Source organism: Mustelus asterias, chromosome 32 (genome assembly GCF_964213995.1).
Source record: "Mustelus asterias chromosome 32, sMusAst1.hap1.1, whole genome shotgun sequence".
Taxonomy (NCBI): Eukaryota; Metazoa; Chordata; class Chondrichthyes; order Carcharhiniformes; family Triakidae; genus Mustelus; species Mustelus asterias.
Genome location: NC_135832.1, coordinates 66,018 through 87,844, shown reverse-complemented (window position 1 = coordinate 87,844; position 21,827 = coordinate 66,018). Strand labels below are relative to the sequence as shown.

General features: G+C 54.2%; 1 pseudogene across 1 annotated transcript in view; it reads left to right on the top strand.

Moving 5' to 3' along the window:
- The first annotated feature begins 3,390 nt into the window (after positions 1 to 3,390).
- LOC144481787 (perforin-1 pseudogene) overlaps positions 3,391 to 21,827 on the top strand; it is a 47,253-nt pseudogene continuing 28,816 nt past the window's right edge. Inside the window, exon 1 of the transcript XR_013495777.1 lies at positions 3,391 to 3,505. The product of XR_013495777.1 is annotated as a perforin-1 pseudogene, transcript variant X2 (transcript). The remainder of the gene's footprint in view (positions 3,506 to 21,827) is intronic.

Below are 21,827 nucleotides of genomic sequence, written 5' to 3'. Positions count from 1 at the left end.
AAAGACAAGCTTAAAGTCTCTGCATTAATGCGCGGAGCATTTGGAACAAAGCGGATGAACTCATCGCGCAGGTCGATGGAAAGTGGTACAAGATAACTGGGATAACAGAGACATGGCTGCAGGTTGGCCAGGGATGGGAATTGAATGTCCCAGGGGATTCAGGAGTGAGGAAGGATCGGGCAGAACAGGTGGTGGAGCGGGGACTGCTGGTTAAAGAGGAAATTAGCACAATAGTGAGAGAGGATGTTCGCTCTGACGACGAGGAGGGGACATGGGGAGAGTTGGGAAATACCAAGGGGCAGAAAACATGAGCGGGTGTCAGATAGAAACCCCCAAAACTGCAGTGGGGAACGCCACAAAATTAGGGATGCGTGTGGCAGGTGAATATCGGTGTTCATGGGTGGTATTAAACCGCGCGCAGGCTGGGCAAATCAAATAGGCCACAAGGCCAGAGAGGGGGAATTCCTGGCCTGGAGACAGGAAGGTTTTCATCACCAATCTGGGTCTCTCAGTCCTCTCTCTCTCTCTCTCAGGGAGATATCTGTACACTGACTGGTGTCTCTCAGTCCTCTCTCTCTCTCTCAGGGAGATATCTGTACACTGACTGGTGTCTCTCAGTCCCCTCTCTCTCTCTCTCAGGGAGATATCTGTACACTGACTGGTGTCTCTCAGTCCTCTCTCTCTCTCTCAGGGAGATATCTGTACACTGACTGCTGTCTCTCAGTCCCCTCTCTCTCTCTCAGGGAGATATCTGTACACTGACTGGTGTCTCTCAGTCCCCGCTCTCTCTCTCTCAGGGAGATATCTGTCCACTGACTGGTGTCTCTCAGTCCCCTCTCTCTCAGGGAGATATCTGTACACTGACTGGTGTCTCTCAGTCCCCTCTCTCTCTCTCAGGGAGATATCTGTACACTGACTGGTGTCTCTCAGTCCCCGCTCTCTCTCTCTCAGGGAGATATCTGTCCACTGACTGGTGTCTCTCAGTCCCCTCTCTCTCTCTCAGGGAGATATCTGTACACTGACTGGTGTCTCTCAGTCCCCTCTCTCTCAGGGAGATATCTGTACACTGACTGGTGTCTCTCAGTCCCCTCTCTCTCTCTCAGGGAGATATCTGTACACTGACTGGTGTCTCTCAGTCCTCTCTCTCTCTCTCAGGGAGATATCTGTACACTGACTGGTGTCTCTCAGTCCCCTCTCTCTCAGGGAGATATCTGTACACTGACTGGTGTCTCTCAGTCCCCTCTCTCTCTCTCAGGGAGATATCTGTACACTGACTGGTGTCTCTCAGTCCTCTCTCTCTCTCTCAGGGAGATATCTGTACACTGACTGGTGTCTCTCAGTCCTCTCTCTCTCTCTCAGGGAGATATCTGTGCACTGACTGGTGTCTCTCAGTCCTCTCTCTCTCTCTCTCTCAGGGAGATATCTGTACACTGACTGGTGTCTCTCAGTCCCCTCTCTCTCTCTCAGGGAGATATCTGTACACTGACTGCTGTCTCTCAGTCCCCTCTCTCTCTCTCTCTCAGGGAGATATCTGTACACTGACTGGTGTCTCTCAGTCCTCTGTCTCTCTCTCTCAGGGAGATATCTGTACATTGACTGGTGTCTCTCAGTCCCCTCTCTCTCTCTCTCAGGGAGATATCTGTACACTGACTGGTGACTCTCAGTCCTCTCTCTCTCTCTCTCAGGGAGATATCTGTACACTGACTGGTGTCTCTCAGTCCCCTCTCTCTCTCAGGGAGATATCTGTACACTGACTGGTGTCTCTCAGTCCCCTCTCTGTCTCAGGGAGATATCTGTACACTGAATGCTGTCTCTCAGTCCTCTCTCTCTCTCTCTCTCTCTCTCAGGGAGATATCTGTACACTGACTAGTGTCTCTCAGGGAGATATCTGTACACTGACTGGTGTCTCTCAGTCCTCTCTCTCTCTCTCTCAGGGAGATATCTGTACACTGACTAGTGTCTCTCAGTCCCCTCTCTCAGGGAGATATCTGTACACTGACTGGTGTCTCTCAGACCCCTCTCTCTCTCAGGGAGATATCTGTACACTGACTGGTGTCTCTCAGACCCCTCTCAAACTCAGGGAGATATCTGTACACTGACTGGTGTCTCTCAGACCCCTCTCTCTCTCTCAGGGAGATATCTGTACACTGACTGGTGTCTCTCAGTCCCCTCTCTCTCTCAGGGAGATATCTGTACACTGACTGGTGTCTCTCAGTTCCCCCTCTCTCTCTCTCAGGGAGATATCTGTACACTGACTGGTGTCTCTCAGTCCTCTCTCTCTCGCAGGGAGATATCTGGACACTGACTGGTGTCTCTCAGTCCTCTCTCTCTCTCTCAGGGAGATATCTGTACACTGACTGGTGTCTCTCAGTCCTCTCTCTCTCTCAGGGAGATATCTGTACACTGACTGGTGTCTCTCAGTCCCCTCTCTCTCTCTCTCAGGGAGATATCTGTACACTGACTGGTGTCTCTCAGTCCCCTCTCTCTCTCTCTCAGGGAGATATCTGTACACTGACTGGTGTCTCTCAGTCCCCTCTCTCTCTCTCAGGGAGATATCTGTGCACTGACTGGTGTCTCTCAGTCCCCTCTCTCTCTCAGGGGGATATCTGTACACTGACTGGTGTCTCTCAGTCCTCTCTCTCTCTCTCAGGGAGATATCTGTACACTGACTGGTGTCTCTCAGTCCCCTCTCTCTATCTCAGGGAGATATCTGTACACTGACTGGTGTCTCTCAGTCCCCTCTCTCTCTCTCAGGGAAATATCTGTACACTGACTGGTGTCTCTCAGTCCCCTCTCTCTCTCTCAGGGAGATATCTGTACACTGACTGGTGTCTCTCAGTCCTCTCTCTCTCTCTCAGGGAGATATCTGTACACTGACTGGTGTCTCTCAGTCCTCTCTCTCTCTCTCAGGGAGATATCTGTGCACTGACTGGTGTCTCTCAGTCCTCTCTCTCTCTCTCTCAGGGAGATATCTGTACACTGACTGGTGTCTCTCAGTCCTCTCTCTCTCCCTCAGGGAGATATCTGTACACTGACTGGTGTCTCTCAGTCCCCCTCTCTCTCTCTCAGGGAGATATCTGTACACTGACTGGTGTCTCTCAGTCCTCTCTCTCTCAGGGAGATATCTGTACACTGACTGGTGTCTCTCAGTCCCCTCTCTCTCTCTCTCTCAGGGAGATATCTGTACACTGACTGGTGTCTCTCAGTCCCCTCTCTCTCTCTCAGGGAGATATCTGTACACTGACTGGTGTCTCTCAGTCCCCTCTCTCTCTCTCTCTCTCAGGGAGATATCTGTACACAGACTGGTGTCTCTCAGTCCCCTCTCTCTCTCTCAGGGAGATATCTGTACACTGACTGGTGTCTCTCAGTCCCCTCTCTCTCTCTCAGGGAGATATCAGTACACTGACTGGTGTTTTTCATTCCTCTCTCTCTCTCTCAGGGAGACAGAACCTGTGTACAGATACACAGCCCTTTCTCCCCGAACGCTGGTATCCTTCCTGGGAAGGTGAGTGGGCCTTTAGCCTGGTAGTGTTGGCTCCACCGTTGTGTGGGCCCTGCAGTAAAGTGGTTGTTGTGAGTGATCTGCTGCATAGCCTGGGCCCTGTCATGTGTGTGTCTCAAACCGAAGCTTCGTAGCCCTGGAACTGGAGACTTCCTTCCTGCTCCAAGCTGCAAAGCTGCCTTGTGTTTTCACAGATACTCCCAGAATAGATGTGGGAGCTTGGCCTCTGAGCTCCTGCCTTGTCTTCCTTGTCCGAGGTGTGACCCGCTGTCCACCGACCGTCGCACCTCGCTGCTCCAGCTGCCTGCTTTTCGTGACGCCCCGGCCACTGCTTCTGTTGCTGTCTTCCTGTTTGTGGTTCGCGGGGCCTTGGTTAGCAGGCAGCAGTGTGGAGCGATGTGTCAGAGAGCTCGGGGCAAAAGGCTGATTACCCTGCGTCCTGGAACTGTGCTGCTGAGGGCTCTTCGAGGAATGGGACGGAGAGGGTTAATGGGGGCCTGGAACAGAGAGGGTTAATGGGGGCCTGGAACAGAGAGGGTTACTCGAGGGCCTGGGATGGAGTGGGTCAGTGCTGAGGGAGTGCCGCACTGTGGGAGGGTCGGTGCTGAGGGAGTGCCGCACTGTGGGAGGGTCGGTGCTGAGGGAGCGCCGCACTGTGGGAGGGCCGGTGCTGAGGGAGCGCCGCACTGTGGGAGGGTCAGTGCTGAGGGAGCGCCGCACTGTGGGAGGGTCGGTGCTGAGGGAGTGCGGCACTGTGGGAGGGTCAGTGCTGAGGGAGCGCCGCACTGCGGGAGGGTCAGTGCTGAGGGAGCGCCGCACTGTGGGAGGGTCAGTGCTGAGGGAGCGCCGCACTGTGGGAGGGTCTGTGCTGAGGGAGCGCCGCACTGTGGGAGGGTCAGTGCTGAGGGAGCGCCGCACTGTGGGAGGGTCAGTGCTGAGGGAGCGCCGCACTGTGGGAGGGTCAGTGCTGAGGGAGCGCCGCACTGTGGGAGGGTCTGTGCTGAGGGAGCGCCGCACTGTGGGAGGGTCAGTGCTGAGGGAGCGCCGCACTGTGGGAGGGTCTGTGCTGAGGGAGCGCCGCACTGTGGGAGGGTCGGTGCTGAGGGAGCGCCGCACTGTGGGAGGGTCCGTGCTAAGGGATAGCCGCACTTTGGGAGGGTCAGTGCTGAGTGAGTGCCGCACTGTGGGAGGGTCAGTGCTGAGGGAGCGCGCACTGTGGGAGGGTCCGTGCTAAGGGATAGCCGCACTTTGGGAGGGTCAGTGCTGAGTGAGTGCCGCACTGTGGGAGGGTCAGTGCTGAGGGAGCGCGCACTGTGGTAGGGTCAGTGCTAAGGGATAGCCGCACTGTGTGAGGGTCAGTGCTGAGGGAGCGCTGCACTGTGGGAGGGTCAGTGCTGAGGGAGCGCCGCACTGTGGGAGGGTCAGTGCTGAGGGAGCGCCGCACTGCGGGAGGGTCGGTGCTGAGGGAGCGCCGCACTGCGGGAGGGTCAGTGCTGAGGGAGCGCCGCACTGTGGGAGGGTCAGTGCTGAGGGAGCGCCGCACTGTGGGAGGGTCAGTGCTGAGGGAGTGCCGCACTGTGGGAGGGTCAGTGCTGAGGGAGTGCCGCACTGTGGGAGGGTCGTTGCTGAGGGAGTGCCGCACTGTGGGAGGGTCGGTGCTGAGGGAGCGCCGCACTGTGGGAGGGTCAGTGCTGAGGGAGCGCCGCACTGTGGGAGGGTCAGTGCTGAGGGAGTGCGGCACTGTGGGAGGGTCAGAGCTGAGGGCGCGCCGCACTGTGGGAGGGTCAGTGCTGAGGGAGTGCCGCACTGTGGGAGGGTCAGTGCTGAGGGAGTGCCGCACTGTGGGAGGGTCGTTGCTGAGGGAGCGCCGCACTGTGGGAGAGTCAGTGCTGAGGGAGCGCCGCACTGTGGGAGGGTCAGTGCTGGGGGAGCGCCGCACTGTGGGAGGGTCAGTGCTGAGGGAGCGCCGCACTGTGGGAGGGTCAGTGCTGAGGGAGCGCTGCACTGTGGGAGGGTCAGTACTGAGGGAGCGCCGCACTGTGGGAGGGTCAGTGCTGAGGGAGCGCCGCACTGTGGGAGGGTCAGTGCTGAGGGAGCGCCGCACTGTGGGAGGGTCAGTGCTGAGGGAGTGCCGCACTGTGGGAGGGTCAGTGCTGAGTGAGTGCCGCACTGTGGGAGGGTCAGTGCTGAGTGAGCGCCGCACTGTGGGACGGTCGGTGCTGAGGGAGCGCCGCACTGTGGGGGGGTCAGTGCTGAGGGAGCGCCACACTGTGGGAGGCTCAGTGCTGAGGGAGCGCCACACTGTGGGAGGGTCAGTGCTGAGGGAGGGCCGCACTGTGGGAGGGTCAGTGCTGAGGCAGCGCCGCACTGTGGGAGGGACAGTGCTGAGGGAGCGCCGCACTGAGGGAGGGTCAGTGCTGAGGGAGCGCCGCACTGTGGGAGGGTCAGTGCTGAGGGATTGCCGCACTGTGGGAGGGTCAGTGCTGAGGGAGCGCCGCACTGTGGGAGGGTCAGTGCTGAGGGAGCGCCGCACTGTGGGAGGGTCAGTGCTGAGGGAGCACCGCACTGTGGGAGGGTCAGTGCTGAGGAAGCGCCGCACTGTGGGAGGGACGGTGCTGAGAGGGCGCCGCACTGTGGGAGGGTCGGTGCTGAGGGAGCGCCGCACTGTGGGAGGGTCGGTGCTGAGGGAGCGCCGCACTGTGGGAGGGTCGGTGCTGAGGGAGCGCCGCACTGTGGGAGGGTCCGTGCTAAGGGAGCGCCGCACTGTGGGAGGGTCAGTGCTGAGTGAGCGCCGCACTGTGGGAGGGTGGGTGCTGAGGGAGCGCCGCACTGTGGGAGGGTCAGTGCTGAGTGAGCGCCGCACTGTGGGAGGGTTGATGCTGAGGGAGCGCCGCACTGTGGGAGGGTCAGTGCTGAGGGAGCGCCGCACTGTGGGAGGGTCAGTGCTGAGGGAGCGCCGCACTGTGGGAGGGTCAGTGCTGAGGGAGCGCCGCACTGTGGGAGGGTCAGTGCTGAGGGAGCGCCGCACTGTGGGAGGGTCAGTGCTGAGTGAGTGCCGCACTGTGGGAGGGTCAGTGCTGAGTGAGCGCCGCACTGTGGGACGGTCGGTGCTGAGGGAGCGCCGCACTGTGGGACGGTCAGTGCTGAGGGAGTGCCGCACTGTGGGAGGGTCAGTGCTGAGGGAGCGCCGCACTGTGGGAGGGTCAGTGCTGAGGGAGCGCAGCATTGTGGGAGGGTCAGTGCTGAGGGAGCACCGCACTGTGGGAGGGTCAGTGCTGAGGGAGCGCCGCACTGTGGGAGGGTCGGTGCTGAGGGAGTGCCGCACTGTGGGAGGGTCGGTGCTGAGGGAGCACCGCACTGTGGGAGGGTCGGTGCTGAGGGAGCGCCGCACTGTGGGAGGGTCAGTGCTGTGGGAGCCCTGCACTGTGGTAGGGTCGGTGCTGTGGGAGCGCCGCATTTTGGGAGGGTCAGTGCTGAGGGAGCGCCGCACTGTGGGAGAATCAGTGCTGAGGGAGCGCCGCACTGTGGGAGGGTCAGTGCTGAGGGAGCGCCGCACTGTGGGAGGGTCGTTGCTGAGGGAGCGCCGCACTGTGGGAGGGTCAGTGCTGAGGGAGCGCCGCACTGTGGGAGAATCAGTGCTGAGGGAGCGCCGCACTGTGGGAGGGTCAGTGCTGAGGGAGCGCCGCACTGAGGGAGGGTCGTTGCTGAGGGAGCGCCGCACTGTGGGAGGGTCAGTGCTGAGGGAGCGCCGCACTGTGGGAGGGTCAGTGCTGAGGGAGCGCCGCACTGTGGGAGGGTCAGTGCTGAGGGAGCGCCGCACTGTGGGAGGGTCGGTGCTGAGGGAGCACCGCACTGTGGGAGGGTCAGTGCTGAGGGAGCGCCGCACTGTGGGAGGGTCAGTGCTGAGGGAGCGCCGCACTGTGGGAGGGTGTTAAATGTCCGCCCCTTCATTCTGAGACTCTCCTGACTCGTCCCACACTCTCCCATGAGGGGGAAGCATCCTCTCAGCATTCACCCCCTCAGGCCCCTCCAGAATCAACATGTTTCACTGAGATCACCTCTCATTCTTCCAAATCCCAACGAGTTGAGTCACAGCATGTTCACTGTTTGCTTCACAAGACAATCCCTCCATCCCGGGGGTCGGGCCAGTGAACCTTCTCTGAACTCTCCCCCAATGAAATAATTGGACTCAATTGCTCACTTTAGCTACTTCCTTCCTTTTTTCAAATCTGGGAGAAACTCTTCCTTTCTGTCCGGATATTTTTATCTCGATTCCCCTCATACTCTAATCTCGCCCACGTTTTTGTCTTCTCGTTTCTTGCTGGGGTTTGGAAGGTTACCTTTCTGATCACCCTTGCTTCCAAAGTCACGGCAGGTACATTGTCCCCATGAAGCCTTCTTTCCAGAATGGAAGACATCTTTGTGGAAATTTGGAATATCTCCTTGATGGCGACTGCTGTGTTCTCCCTCCCCGGCTGACAATGGCTTTCATGGTTATCTTAATGTCCTTCCCCGTGACCTCTTTCCCCAGTTCACTTTCACCAATTCCTTCTGCCTGTATTTCAGTTTAAGACACTTGTCTTAGACCCAAACCTCTCACCTTCCATCTGCATGCAAAATTCTACCATGTTATGATCACTGTTGCCCTGGTGACTGCTTGACAATGATGGTATTAGTTATTCCTGTCCCGTTACCAGATCGAGAGTGGCCTGCTCTCTCTCTCGTTGGCTCTAGAACATTCTGCTCCAAGATCTTGTCCGGAACAACATTCCATGAATTCCATTCTTGAGGCTATCTTCACCGTTCCTTCACTGTCGCTGAGTACAAACATTGCAACTCCCTCCCTAACAGCACTGTGGGTGTGCCTACGCCACACGGGACTGCACTGATTGAAGAGTAAAATCAGTATTCGCGACTCCTCAGATACTGAAGCGGCCCCGTGTCCAAACACAGCAAGACCTGGAGAATATCCAAACTCGGATAGACAAAGGGTGAGTAACATTGACCCCACACACAAAAGTCCCAGGCGATGCCCGTCTCCAACGAGAGGGAATCGAACCATCTCCCCCACGTTCCATTCCATCACCAAATCCCCCTCCCCAACTATCAACATCCTGGGGGTGACCAGTGAGCAGAAACTGAACGGGGACCCCAGCCGTATCAATCCTGTGGCTCCCAGAGCAGGTCAGAGGCTGGGAATCCTGCGGAGAGTAACTCACCTCCTGACTCCCCCCCTTCCCAAAGCCTGTCCCACCATCCACAAGGACACAAGTCAGGAGTGTGATGGGACACTCTCCACTCGCCTGGATGGGTGCGGCTCCCGACAACACTGGAGAAGCTCCACACCATCCAGGACAAAGCAGCCCCCCCTCCTCCCCCCGCTCGATCGACACGCTAACCACAAACACTCACTCCCTCCACCACCCACGCACAGCGGCAGCCGTGTGAACCGTCTACAAGATGCCCCGCAGCGACTCGCCAAGGCTCCTTCCACAGCACCTGCCAAACCCACCACCTCCACCCACCTACAAGGACATGGGAGGGAGCAGCAGACGCATGGGGAACACCCACCGCCTGCAAGTTCCCCCCTCCGAGCCCCCCCTACACACCATCCCGAATTGGGAATATATCGGCTGTTCCTTCACTGTGGCCGGGGTACAAATCCTGGATCTCCCTCCCTAACAGCGCCGTGGGTGTACCTACACCACACATGGGGGACTGGAGCCGATTCAAGATGGCGGCTCACGCACCCCCTTCTCGAGTGGGCAATTAGAGATGGAGAAACATGCTGGGTTTAGCCAGCGACCCCCACATCCCTTGAGCAAATGAAGAAAAGAATAGTCACCATATCTTTCTCGCAAGGCTCCATTTGTGCTCTGAGTTGGCCTACCGTGAAGAGGCCTGGACACCAATCCCACGAGGGTTTTCTTACCTCGACTAAAACGAATTGTACCTCTTGACTTCCTGACTGGAGACCACAGCTCGCTCTTGTCGTAATGTCGTTCTGAATGAACTGAGCTGCCCCAATACCTGTTCCTGGTTTCCAATCGCTTCCAAAGCGTTCAGGCCCTGAGCTGAACTGACAGACACCTCTCTGCGATGGCTATCGAGAGGTCCAGAGCTATTTCTGTTTGTGTGGTCAACTGGTCTGCTGCGTGGTTGCCACCGCTGGTTCTCGATCAGATACGGAGCTTTTAGTTTTGTCCCCGTTTGGTCTTGTATCAATTTCGCAAACTCAGGCCTGGTCTCCCGCTGCACACGCAGTCACGGTGCGTCCCGTCACTGCTTATCGACGCCCCGCCGCCTTATCGCGACGTGGGGCCGTCTTCACCTTTGACCCCTGCCCTCATCATGTGACCTCCCCAAATCCAATCTCTCCCCACCTCCCCTCACCAATCCCCACAAATAGTCAGTCAGCCTCAGTGACAGTGACATTGTCCGGATGGAATCATAGAATCCTGACAGTTCAGAAGGAGGCTATTCGACCTATCGAGTCTGCACCGACCACAATCCCACCCAGGCCCTATCCCCGTAGCCCCATGCATTTAACCTGGCTAGTCTCCCTGACACTAAGGGGCAATTTAGCATGGCCAATCCACCTAAACTGCACATCTTTGGACACTAAGGGACAATTTAGCACGGCCAATCCACCTAACCTGCACATCTTTGGACACTAAGGGACAATTTAGCATGGCCAATCCACCTAACCTGCACATCTTTGGACACTAAGGGACAATTTAGCATGGCCAATCCACCTAACCTGCACATCTTTGGACACTAAGGGGCAATTTAGCATGGCCAATCCACCTAACCTACACATCTTTGGACACGAAGGGACAATTTAGCATGGCCAATCCACCTAACCTGCACATCTTTGGACACTAAGGGGCAATTTAGCATGGCCAATTCACCTAACCTGCACATCTTTGGACACTAAGGGGCAATTTAGCATGGCCAATCCACCTAAACTGCACATCTTTGGACACTAAGGGGCAATTTAGCATGGCCAATCCACCGAACCTGCACATCTTTGGACACTAAGGGGCAATTTAGCATGGCCAATCCACCTAACCTGCACATCTTAGGACACTAAGAGGCAATTTAGCACGGCCAATCCACCTAACCTGCACATCTTTGGACACTAAGGGGCAATTTAGCACGGCCAATCCACCTAACCTGCACATCTTTGGACACGAAGGGGCAATTTAGCACGGCCAATCCACCTAACCTGCACATATTTGGACACTAAGGGAAAATTTAGCATGGCCAATCCACCTAAACTGCACATCTTTGGACACTAAGGGACAATTTAGCACGGCCAATCCACCCAACCTGCACATCTTTGGACACTAAGGGACAATTTCGCATGGCCAATCCACCTAACCTGCACATCTTTGGACACTAAGGGACAATTTAGCATGGCCAATCCACCTAACCTACACATCTTGGGACACTAAGGGACAATCTAGCATGGCCAATCCACCCAACCTGCACATCTTTGGACACAAAGGGACAATTTAGCACGGCCAATCCAACCAACCTGCACATCTTTGGACACTAAGGGACAATTTAGCATGGCCAATCCACCAAAACTGCACATCTTCCGACACTAAGGGGCAAGTTAGCATGGCCAATCCACGTGACCACCACAACTTTATACACTAAGCGGCAATATAGCATGGCCAATCCACCTAACCTGCTCATCTTTGGACACTAAGGGACAATTTAGCATGGCCAATCCACCTAACCTACAGATCTTTGGACACTAAGGGACAATTTAGCATGGCCAATCCACCTAACCTGTACATCTTTGGACACTAAGGGGCAATTTAGCAGAGCCAATCCATCCAAGCTGCTCAACTTTGGACACTAAGGGGCAATTTACCATGGCCACCCACCGAACCTGAACATATTTGGACACTAAGGGGCAATTTAGCATGGCCAATCCATCCAACCTGCACATCTTTGGACACTAAGGGGCAATTTAGCATGGCCAATCCACCAAACCTGCACATCTTTGGACACTAAGGGGCAATTTAGCATGGCCAATCCCCCTAACCTGCACATCTTTGGACACTAAGGGGCAATTTAGCATGGCCAATCCAACTAACCTGGACATCTTTGGACACTAAAGGACAATTTAGCATGGCCACTCCACCTAACCTGCACATCTTTGTACACTAAGGGGCAATTTAGCATGGCCAATCCACCTAACCTACACATCTTTGGACACTAAGGGGCAATTTAGCATGGCCAATCCCCCTAACCTACTCATCTTTGGACACTAAGGGACAATTTAGCATGGCCAATCCACCTAACCTACACATCTTTGGACACTAAGGGGCAATTTCGCAGAGCCAATCCATCCAAGCTGCTCATCTTTGGACACTAAGGGGCAATTTAGCATGGCCAATCCACCTAACCTGAACATATTTGGACACTAAGGGGCAATTTAGCATGGCCAATCCATCCAACCTGCACATCTTTGGACACTAAGGGGCAATTTAGCATGGCCAATCCACCCAACCTGCACATCTTTGGACACTCAGGGGCAATTTAGCCTGGCCAATCCACCGAACCTGCACATCTTTGGACACTAAGGGGCAATTTAGCACGGCCAATCCACCGAACCTGCACATCTTTGGACACTGAGGGGCAATTTAGCATGGCCAATCCATCCAACCTGCACATCTTTGGACACTAAGGGGCAATTTAGCATGGCCAATCCACCTAACCTACACACCTTTGGACACTAAGGGGCAATTTAGCATGGCCAATCCACCTAACCTTCACATCTTTTAACACTAAGGGACAATTTAGCACGGCCAATTCACCTAACCTGCACATCTTTGGACACAGAGGGACAATTTAGCATGGCCAATCCACCTAAACTGCACATCTTTGGACACTGAGGGGCAATTTAGGATGTCCCATCCACCTACTGTGCACACCTTTGGACACGAAGGGGCAATTTAGCATGGCCAATTCACCTGACCAGCACATCTTTGGACACTAAGGGGCAATTTAGCATGGCCAATCCACCTAACCTGCACATCTTTGGACACTAAGGGGCAATTTAGCATGGCCAATCCACCGAACCTGCACACCTTTGGACACTAAGGAACAATGTAGTATGGCCAATCCACCAACCCTGCAAATCTTTGGACACTAAGGAGCAATTTAGCAAAACCAATCCACCTAACCTGCATTCTTTGGACACCAAGGGGCAATTTAGCATGGCCAGTCCATCCAACCTGCACATCTTTGGACGCTAAGGGGCAATTTAGCAGGGCCAATCCATCCAACCTGCACATCTTTGGACACTAAGGGGCAATTTAGCATGGCCAATCCCCCTAACCTACACATCTTTGGACACTAAGGAGCAATTTAGCATGGCCAATCCACCGAACCTGCACATCTTTGGACACTAAGGGACAATTTAGCATGGCCAATCCACCTAACCTGCACACCTTTGTGCACTAAGGGGCAATTTAGCATGGCCAATCCCCCTAACCTACACATCTTTGGACACTAAGGAGCAATTTAGCATGGCCAATCCACCGAACCTGCACATCTTTGAACACTAAGGGGCAATTTAGCATGACCAATCCATCTTACCAGCAGCTCTTTGGACACTAGGGGGCAATGTAGCATGGCCAATCCACCTAACCTGCAGATCTTTGGACACAAAGGGACAATTTCGAACATAGAACAGTACAGCACAGAACAGGCCCTTCGGCCCACGATGTTGTGCCGAGCTTTATCTGAAGCCAAGATCAAGCTATCCCACTCCCTATCATCCTGGTGTGCTCCATGTACCTATCCAGTAACCGCTTAAATGTTCCTGAAGTGTCTGACTCCACTATCACTGCAGGCAGTCCATTCCACACCCCAACCACTCTCTGCGTAAAGAACCTACCTCTGATATACTTCCTGTATCTCACACCATGAACCCTATAGTTATGCCCCCTTGTAATAGCTCCATCCACCCCAGGAAATAGTCTTTGAACATTCACTCTATCTATCCCCTTCATCATTTTATAAACCTCGATTAAGTCTCCCCTCAGCCTCCTCCGCTCCAGAGAGAACAGGCCAAGCTCCCTCAACCTTAGCAGGGCCAATCCACCCAACCGGCACAGCTTTGGACGCTAAGGGGCAATTTAGCATGGCCAATCCAACTAACCTGCACATCTTTGGACACTAAGGGACAATTTAGCATGGCCAATACACCTAACTGGCACATCTTTGGACAATAAGGGACAATTTAGCATGGCCAATCCACCTCACCTTCACATCTTTGGACAATAAGGGACAATTTAGCATGGCCAATCCACCGAACCTCCACATCGTAGGACACTAGGAGGAAAGTTAGCATGGCCAATCCACCTGACCTGCACATCTTTGGACAATGAGGGACAAATTAGCATGGCCAATCCACCTAACCAGCACATCTTTGGACACTAAGGGACAATTTAGCATGGCCAATCCACCTGACATGCACATCTTTGGACACTAAGGGACAATTTAGCACGGCCAATCCACCTAACCTGCACATCTTTGGACACTAAGAGACAATTTAGCATGGCCAATCCACCCAACCTGCACATCTTTGGACACTAAGGGACAATTTAGCATGGCCAATCATCCTAACTTGCACATCTTTGGACTCTAAGGAACAATTTAGCACGGCCAATCCACCTAACCAGCACATCTTTGGACACGAAGGGGCATTTAGCATGGCCAATCCATCCAACCTGCACATCTTTGGACACTAAGGGGCAATTTAACATGGCCAAACCACCTAACCTGCACATCTTTGGACACTAAGGGGCAATTTAGCATGGCCAATCCACCTCCCCTGCAAATCTTTGGACACTGAGGGGCAATTTAGCACGGCCAATCCACCTAACCTACACATCTTTGGACACTAAGGGGTAATTTAGCATGGCCAATCCACCTAACCTGCACATCTTTGGACACTGAGAGGCAATTTAGCATGGCCAATCCACCTAACCTGCATTCTTCGGACACTGAGGGGCAATTTAGCACGGCCAATCCACCTAACCCGCACATCTTTGGACACTAAGGGGCAATTTAGCACGGCCAATCCACCTAACGCACACATCTTTGGACACTGAGGGGCAATTTAGCATGGCCAATCCACCTAACCTGCACATCTTTGGACACTAAGGGGCAATTTAGCACGGCCAATCCACCTAACCTACACATCTTTGGACACTAAGGGGTAATTTAGCATGGCCAATCCACCTAACCTGCACATCTTTGGACACTGAGAGGCAATTTAGCATGGCCAATCCACCTAACCTGCACATCTTTGGACACTGAGAGGCAATTTAGCATGGCCAATCCACCTAACCTGCACATCTTCGGACACTGAGAGGCAATTTAGCATGGCCAATCCACCTAACCTACACATCTTTGGACACTAAGGGGCAATTTAGCATGGCCAATCCACCTAACCTGCACATCTTTGGACACAAAGGGACAATTTAGCATGGCCAATCCACCTAACCTACACATCTTTGGACACTAAGGGGCAATTTAGCACGGCCAATCCACCTAACCTGCACATCTTTGGACACTAAGGGGCAATTTAGCACGGCCAATCCACCTAACGCACACATCTTTGGACACTAACGGGCAATTTAGCATGGCCAATCCACCTAACCTGCATTCTTTGGACACTAAGGGGCAATTTAGCACGGCCAATTCACCTAACCTGCACATCTTTGGACATTAAGGGACAATGTAGCATGGCCTATCTCCCTAAACTGCACATCTTTGGATACTGAGAGGCAATTTAGCATGGCCAATCCACCTAACCTGCACATCTTTGGACACGAAGGGGCAATTTAGCACGGCCAATCCACCTAACGCACACATCTTTGGACACTAACGGGCAATTTAGCATGGCCAATCCACCTAACCCGCACATCTTTGGACACTAAGGGGCAATTTAGCACGGCCAATCCACCTAACCTACACATCTTTGGACACTAAGGGGTAATTTAGCATGGCCAATCCACCTAACCTGCACATCTTTGGACACTGAGAGGCAATTTAGCATGGCCAATCCACCTAACCTGCACATCTTTGGACACTGAGAGGCAATTTAGCATGGCCAATCCACCTAACCTGCACATCTTCGGACACTGAGAGGCAATTTAGCATGGCCAATCCACCTAACCTGCATTCTTCGGACACTGAGGGGCAATTTAGCATGGCCAATCCACCTAACCTGCACATCTTTGGACACTAAGGGGCAATTTAGCACGGCCAATCCACCTAACGCACACATCTTTGGACACTAACGGGCAATTTAGCATGGCCAATCCACCTAACCCGCACATCTTTGGACACTAACAGGCAATTTAGCATGGCCAATCCACCTAACCTGCATTCTTTGGACACTAAGGGGCAATTTAGCACGGCCAATTCACCTAACCTGCACATCTTTGGACATTAAGGGACAATTTAGCATGGCCTATCTCCCTAAACTGCACATCTTTGGATACTGAGAGGCAATTTAGCATGGCCAATCCACCTAACCTGCACATCTTTGGACACGAAGGGGCAATTTAGCATGGCCAATCCACCTAACCTGCACATCTTTGGCCAGTAAGCGACAATTTAGCATGGCCAATCATCATAACCTGCTCATCTTTGGACACTAAGGGACAGTTTAGCATGGCCAATCCACCTAACCTACACATCTTTGGACACTAAGGGGCAATTTAGCATGGCCAATCCACCTAACCTACACATCTTTGGACACTAAGGGGCAATTTAGCATGGCCAATCCATCTAACCTGCACATCTTTCGACACAAAGGGACAATTTAGAACATAGAACATAGAACAGTACAGCACAGAACAGGCCCTTCGGCCCACGATGTTGTGCCGAGCTTCATCTGAAACCAAGATCAAGCTATCCCACTCCCTATCATCCTGGTGTGCTCCATGTGCCTATCCAATAACCGCTTAAATGTTCCTAAAGTGTCTGACTCCACTATCACTGCAGGCAGTCCATTCCACACCTCAACCACTCTCTGCGTAAAGAACCTACCTCTGATATCCTTCCTGTATCTCCCACCACGAACCCTATAGTTATGCCCCCTTGTAATAGCTCCATCCACCCGAGTAAATAGTCTTTGAACGTTCACTCTATCTATCCCCTTCATCATTTTATACACCTCTATTAAGTCTCCCCTCAGCCTCGTCCGCTCCAGAGAGAACAGCCCTAGCTCCCTCAACCTTAGCATGGCCAATCCACCCACGTCACCCTCAGGGCCCCCCCCCCCCCCCCTACAGAATCCACGCCGATTCCACTCCCTGGAAGTACAAATCGTGGCGTTCCCACAATGTGACCATCATTCACCGTCAGCGCCAGACACCCGGGCAGCGTGAATGGCAGCTTCATTGTCAGGAGGTCGGACATCCCACAAGCACTTGAGGAGAAGGCCAGGCTGCGGTGTGGGGGGGTGGCCCCTGGGTGATGCGGGGTACCCGTTTCGGACGTGGCTGATGACGCCTGCGCGGGGGCCTGTGACCGAGGCGGAGACCCGCTATCATGAGGCCCATGTAGCCACCCGCGCGATAGTGGAGAGGTTCACTGGGCTCCTCAAGATGCCTGGACCGATCCGGAGGGGCCCTCCAGTACAGCCCCCTGACCTCCTCCCGCATAGTGGTGGTCTGCTGTGCCCTGCATAATCTGGCTCAAGGTGATGGTTTGAGATATAAGGAGAGGCTGGATAGACTGGGACTTTTCTCTCTGGAGCGTAGGAGGCTGAGGGGTGATCTTATAGATCTTATAAAATAATGAGGGGCACACCAGCTAGATAGTCAATATCTTTTCCCAAAGGTAGGGGAGTCTAAAACTAGAGGGCATAGGTTTGAGGGACCTCAGAGGGACGTTTTTTACACAGAGGGTGGTGGGGGCCTGGAATGCGCTGCCAAGTAGGGTGGTGGAGGCAGGCACGCTGACATCGTTTAAGACTTACCTGGATCGTCACATGAGCAGCCTGGGAATGGAGGGATACAAACGATTGGTCTAGTTGGACCAAGGAGCGGCACAGGCTTGGAGGGTCGAAGGGCCTGTTTCCTGTGCTGTACTGTTCTTTGTTCTTTGTTCTTTGAGGTGAGACGGGAGAGATACAAAAGTGTCCAGAGGGGCAATTCTTTCACACAGAGGGTGGTGAGTGTCTGGAACGAGCTGCCAGAGGCAGTAGTAGAGATGGGTACAATTTTGTCTTTTAAAAGGCGTTTACACAGTTACACGGGTACGATGGGTATAGAGGGATATGGACCAAACGCGGGCAATTGGGATTAGCTTAGGGGTTTAAAGAAAGGGGCGGCATGGACAAGTGGGGCCGAAGGGCCTGTTTCCATGCTCTAAACCTCCATGACTCTGCGGCTTTGCAGAGAGGCGACCCCTTGGAGGAGGAGGGGGACGTGGAGGATGACCAGCAGGAGGAGGAGGAAGGGGAGGAGGAGGAAGGGGAGGATGGGAATGCCTTGGAACACCTCCCAGGCGGTGGAAGGTTGGCATCTCAGCTGAGGCACGCGAGGGAGGCTCGGGAGGCTCTGATCACCAGGCCGTTCAGTCGCTCGGGGATGGTGATCGTGGGTTCCATACCCCCCATCCCCAAAATCCCTTCCATTTATCCTGCACTCTGTCACAGCAGAGTGTTGGGCCTGGGTACTCGGTGTTTGCGATATTCTTTCCAGGCGGGAGGGTGATGACGACGCACCATTTTGATGATACCCTGGTGTAAACCAGTCTGACTCCAACTTGAGCTCCACAGACACGCTGGGCCCACGCCTGTCTCGTGGGTAAGGGATCCGAAACCCCCCATACAGGGCCTTGGGGCGGGTGGGTTGGGGGGCGGGAGATCATCGCTCATGGGGTCTGAAAGACCGATGGCTTCCTTTTCTCAGTGACACCTCATTGGGGGGCCTCCCCAACTGATCTCACCACGAGGTATCCATCGGGTGATCGTCAATGGGGCAGGGATCCTATTCGAGACGACCTATTCGCAGGTGGTTGGGGTGAAAAAACATTTATTTACAGTAAAGCCGTTCAGATAACATAAAAACTAGTGAACAGGAAACGTTAAGATGCTTCCACTTCTTTCCAACGAGTGCAACCCTTCACCCCGTGTCTCCAACTCCCTCACCGTACACAGCCTGACACTGCGCCTCAGTGACTTGAGGGTCTTGGTTATGAGGAGAGATTGGGGAAACTGGGGTTATTCTCCTTGGAAAGACGGAGGATGAGGGGAGACTTAATAGAGGTGTATAAAATTATGAAAGGCATAGATAGGGTGAACGGTGGGAAGCTTTTCCCTGGGTCGGTGGTGACGTTCACGAGGGGTCATAGGTTCAAGGTGAAGGGGGGGAGGTTTAACACAGATATCAGAAGGACATATTTCACACAGAGGGTCGTGGGGGCCTGGAATGTGTTGCCGGGCAAGGTGGTGGAGGCGGACACACTGGGAACGTTTAAGACTTATCTAGACAGCTATATGAACGGAGTGGGAATGGAGGGATACAAAAGAGTGGTCTAGTTTGGACCAGGGAGCGGCGCGGGCTAATTGTTCCTTGTTTCTCGTTTCAAGGCTTCATTCTACGATCATCTTGCTGGTGCCAGTACAGAGTGAGACTGCGGATAGTTGGGAACCTGTCTCGGGGGCAGGGAATTCATATGGTGTTCGTGGAAGTGGAAATGACTAGGGTTGGGAAGCATTTTCCGATCGGGGCCATTGTGATCTCCTGGACTCGTTTCGATCGCCTCAGGGGGTCAGAGAGGAATTTCCCAGATTTTTTTCCCCCATATTGGCCCTGGGGTTTTTCACTCTGGGTTTTCGCCTCTCCCTGGGGATCACATGGTCTGGAATGGGGGGGGAGGGGGTGAGTTAATAGGTTGTGATGAACAAAGCATCGTAGCTGTGAGGGACAGCTCGGTGGATAGGATATTGGTATGTAGATAGGCTGGAAAATTGGGCGGGGATCCTGGATTCAGGATTCAATCCTGGACCGGGGAGCGGCGCGGGCTTGGAGGGCCGAAGGGCCTATTCCTGTGCTGTATTGTTCTTTGTTCTTTGACTCCCCAGAATGGACATCGGAGGTGGAGGAAGCCCAGCTGCCAACCTCGCCCCATGGCCTGTGATGCGTGTGGTGGGCGTCCTCTGGAGGCCCTGGAGCCTGCGGGCCCAGGCCGGCTTCCAGGTGTCTGGGATGTTTCCATGACACCCTCTTCATCCCGCTGCCCCTGAGATGCCCTGGTGTCAGGGAGGGGGGAGTCGGAAGGTGTTGCCATAGCCACAGTCTCCTGGCTGGAAGGCCCCCCGGCGTGGCCTCCCGTCCGTCCTCCCACCCTTGGGGTCCCTGTGGGCCCCTGGGTCACCCCATGGGACGCTGGTGCTTCTGCAGTGAGCTCCAGAAACTCCGGCGTCACCTGGCACTGCCAGTCCTGGAGGACCACCTGCGTCCTACCCATGGTGGTCGACCCCTCGGCGATGGCCACTTGAGAGTCATGCGCCATCTCTCAATGGCCGCAGCAAGCGCCCTCTGAGACTGGGCCACATTCTGCAAGGGTTGCTGCGATTGCCCGCTGTGTCTCAGTGCTGTCCCTCTGGGTCTCCTGCAAGCTCTCGAGCCTCTCAGCCGTGGGCCGCAGAATCTCGAGAAGCCTGCTCAGTCCCTCCGCTGTGGCCTGCTGTGACTCGCCCATTGCTTGGAGCCTGCCACCCATGGTGAGGATCCCCCTGCCCCAGGCTTTCCACTGCTGACACCACCCTTGCAGTGTTGGCCTGGGAAGCACGCATGACAGGCAATAGCTGGTCTGCCTAAAGCTTTGGGACTCCTCCCAGCAGCCTCGCTGTCGGTTCAGCCTGGCCGTCAGCCCCTCCTGCATTCCCTGGCTCTGTTGCTGCATCTCTGAGGGAGATGTGATCTCAGAGGCCCAGCATGGAGCCTGGGGCCTGCTGAGTCCTCGCCTCCGGCAGGCCCCCGCTCTCCAGAGGCCTTGGACGTTTCCTCCTCCACCCGATGTACATCAGCAGATGTGTCGTGCTCACCAGAGAGAGACCCAGAAGCCTCAACACTAACCGGACCCACCGACGTGTCTGTTTCTGCGCTGGTGATTTGTGAGGGACATAGAACATAGAACAGTACAGCACAGAACAGGCCCTTCGGCCCTCGATGTTGTGCCGAGCTTAGTCTGAAACCAAGATCAAGCTATCCCACTCCCTATCATCCTGGTGTGCTCCATGTGCCTATCCAATAACCGCTTAAATGTTCCTAAAGTGTCTGACTCCACTATCACTGCAGGCAGTCCATTCCACACCCCAACCACTCTCTGCGTAAAGAACCTACCTCTGATATCCTTCCTATATCTCCCACCATGAACCCTATAGTTATGCCCCCTTGTAATAGCTCCATCCACACGAGGAAATAGTCTTTGAACGTTCACTCTATCTATCCCCTTCATCATTTTATCAACCTCTATTAAGTCTCCCCTCAGCCTCCTCCGCTCCAAAGAGAAAAGCCCGAGCTCCCTCAACCTTTCCTCATAAGACCTACCCTCCAAACCAGGCAGCATCCTGGTAAATCTCCTCTGCACGCTTTCCAGCGCTTCCACATCCTTCTTATAGTGAGGTGACCAGAACTGCACACAATATTCCAAATGTGGTCTCACCAAGGTCCTGTACAGTTGCAGCATAACCCCACGGCTCTTAAACTCCAACCCCCTGTTAATAAAAGCTAACATACTATAGGCCTTCTTCACGGCTCTATCCACTTGAGTGGCAACCTTTAGAGATCTGTGGATATGGACCCCAAGATCTCTCTGTTCCTCCACATTCCTCAGAACCCTACCTTTGACCCTGTAATCTGCATTTAAATTAGTCCTACCAAAATGAATCACCGCACATTTATCAGGGTTAAACTCCATTTGCCATTTTTCAGCCCAGCTTTGCATCCTATCTATGTCTCTTTGCAGCCTACAACAGCCCTCCACCTCATCCACTACTCCACCAATCTTGGTGTCATCAGCAAATTTACTGATCCACCCTTCAGCCCCCTCCTCTAAGTCATTAATAAAAATCACAAAGAGCAGAGGACCAAGCACTGATCCCTGTGGCACTCCGCTAGCAACCTGCCTCCAGTCCCAAAATTTTCCATCCACCACCACCCTCTGCCTTCTATGAGATAGCCAGTGGGCCGAAGGGCCTGTTCATAGAATCATAGAATCATAGAAACCCTACAGTGCAGAAGGAGGCCATTCGGCCCATCGAGTCTGCACC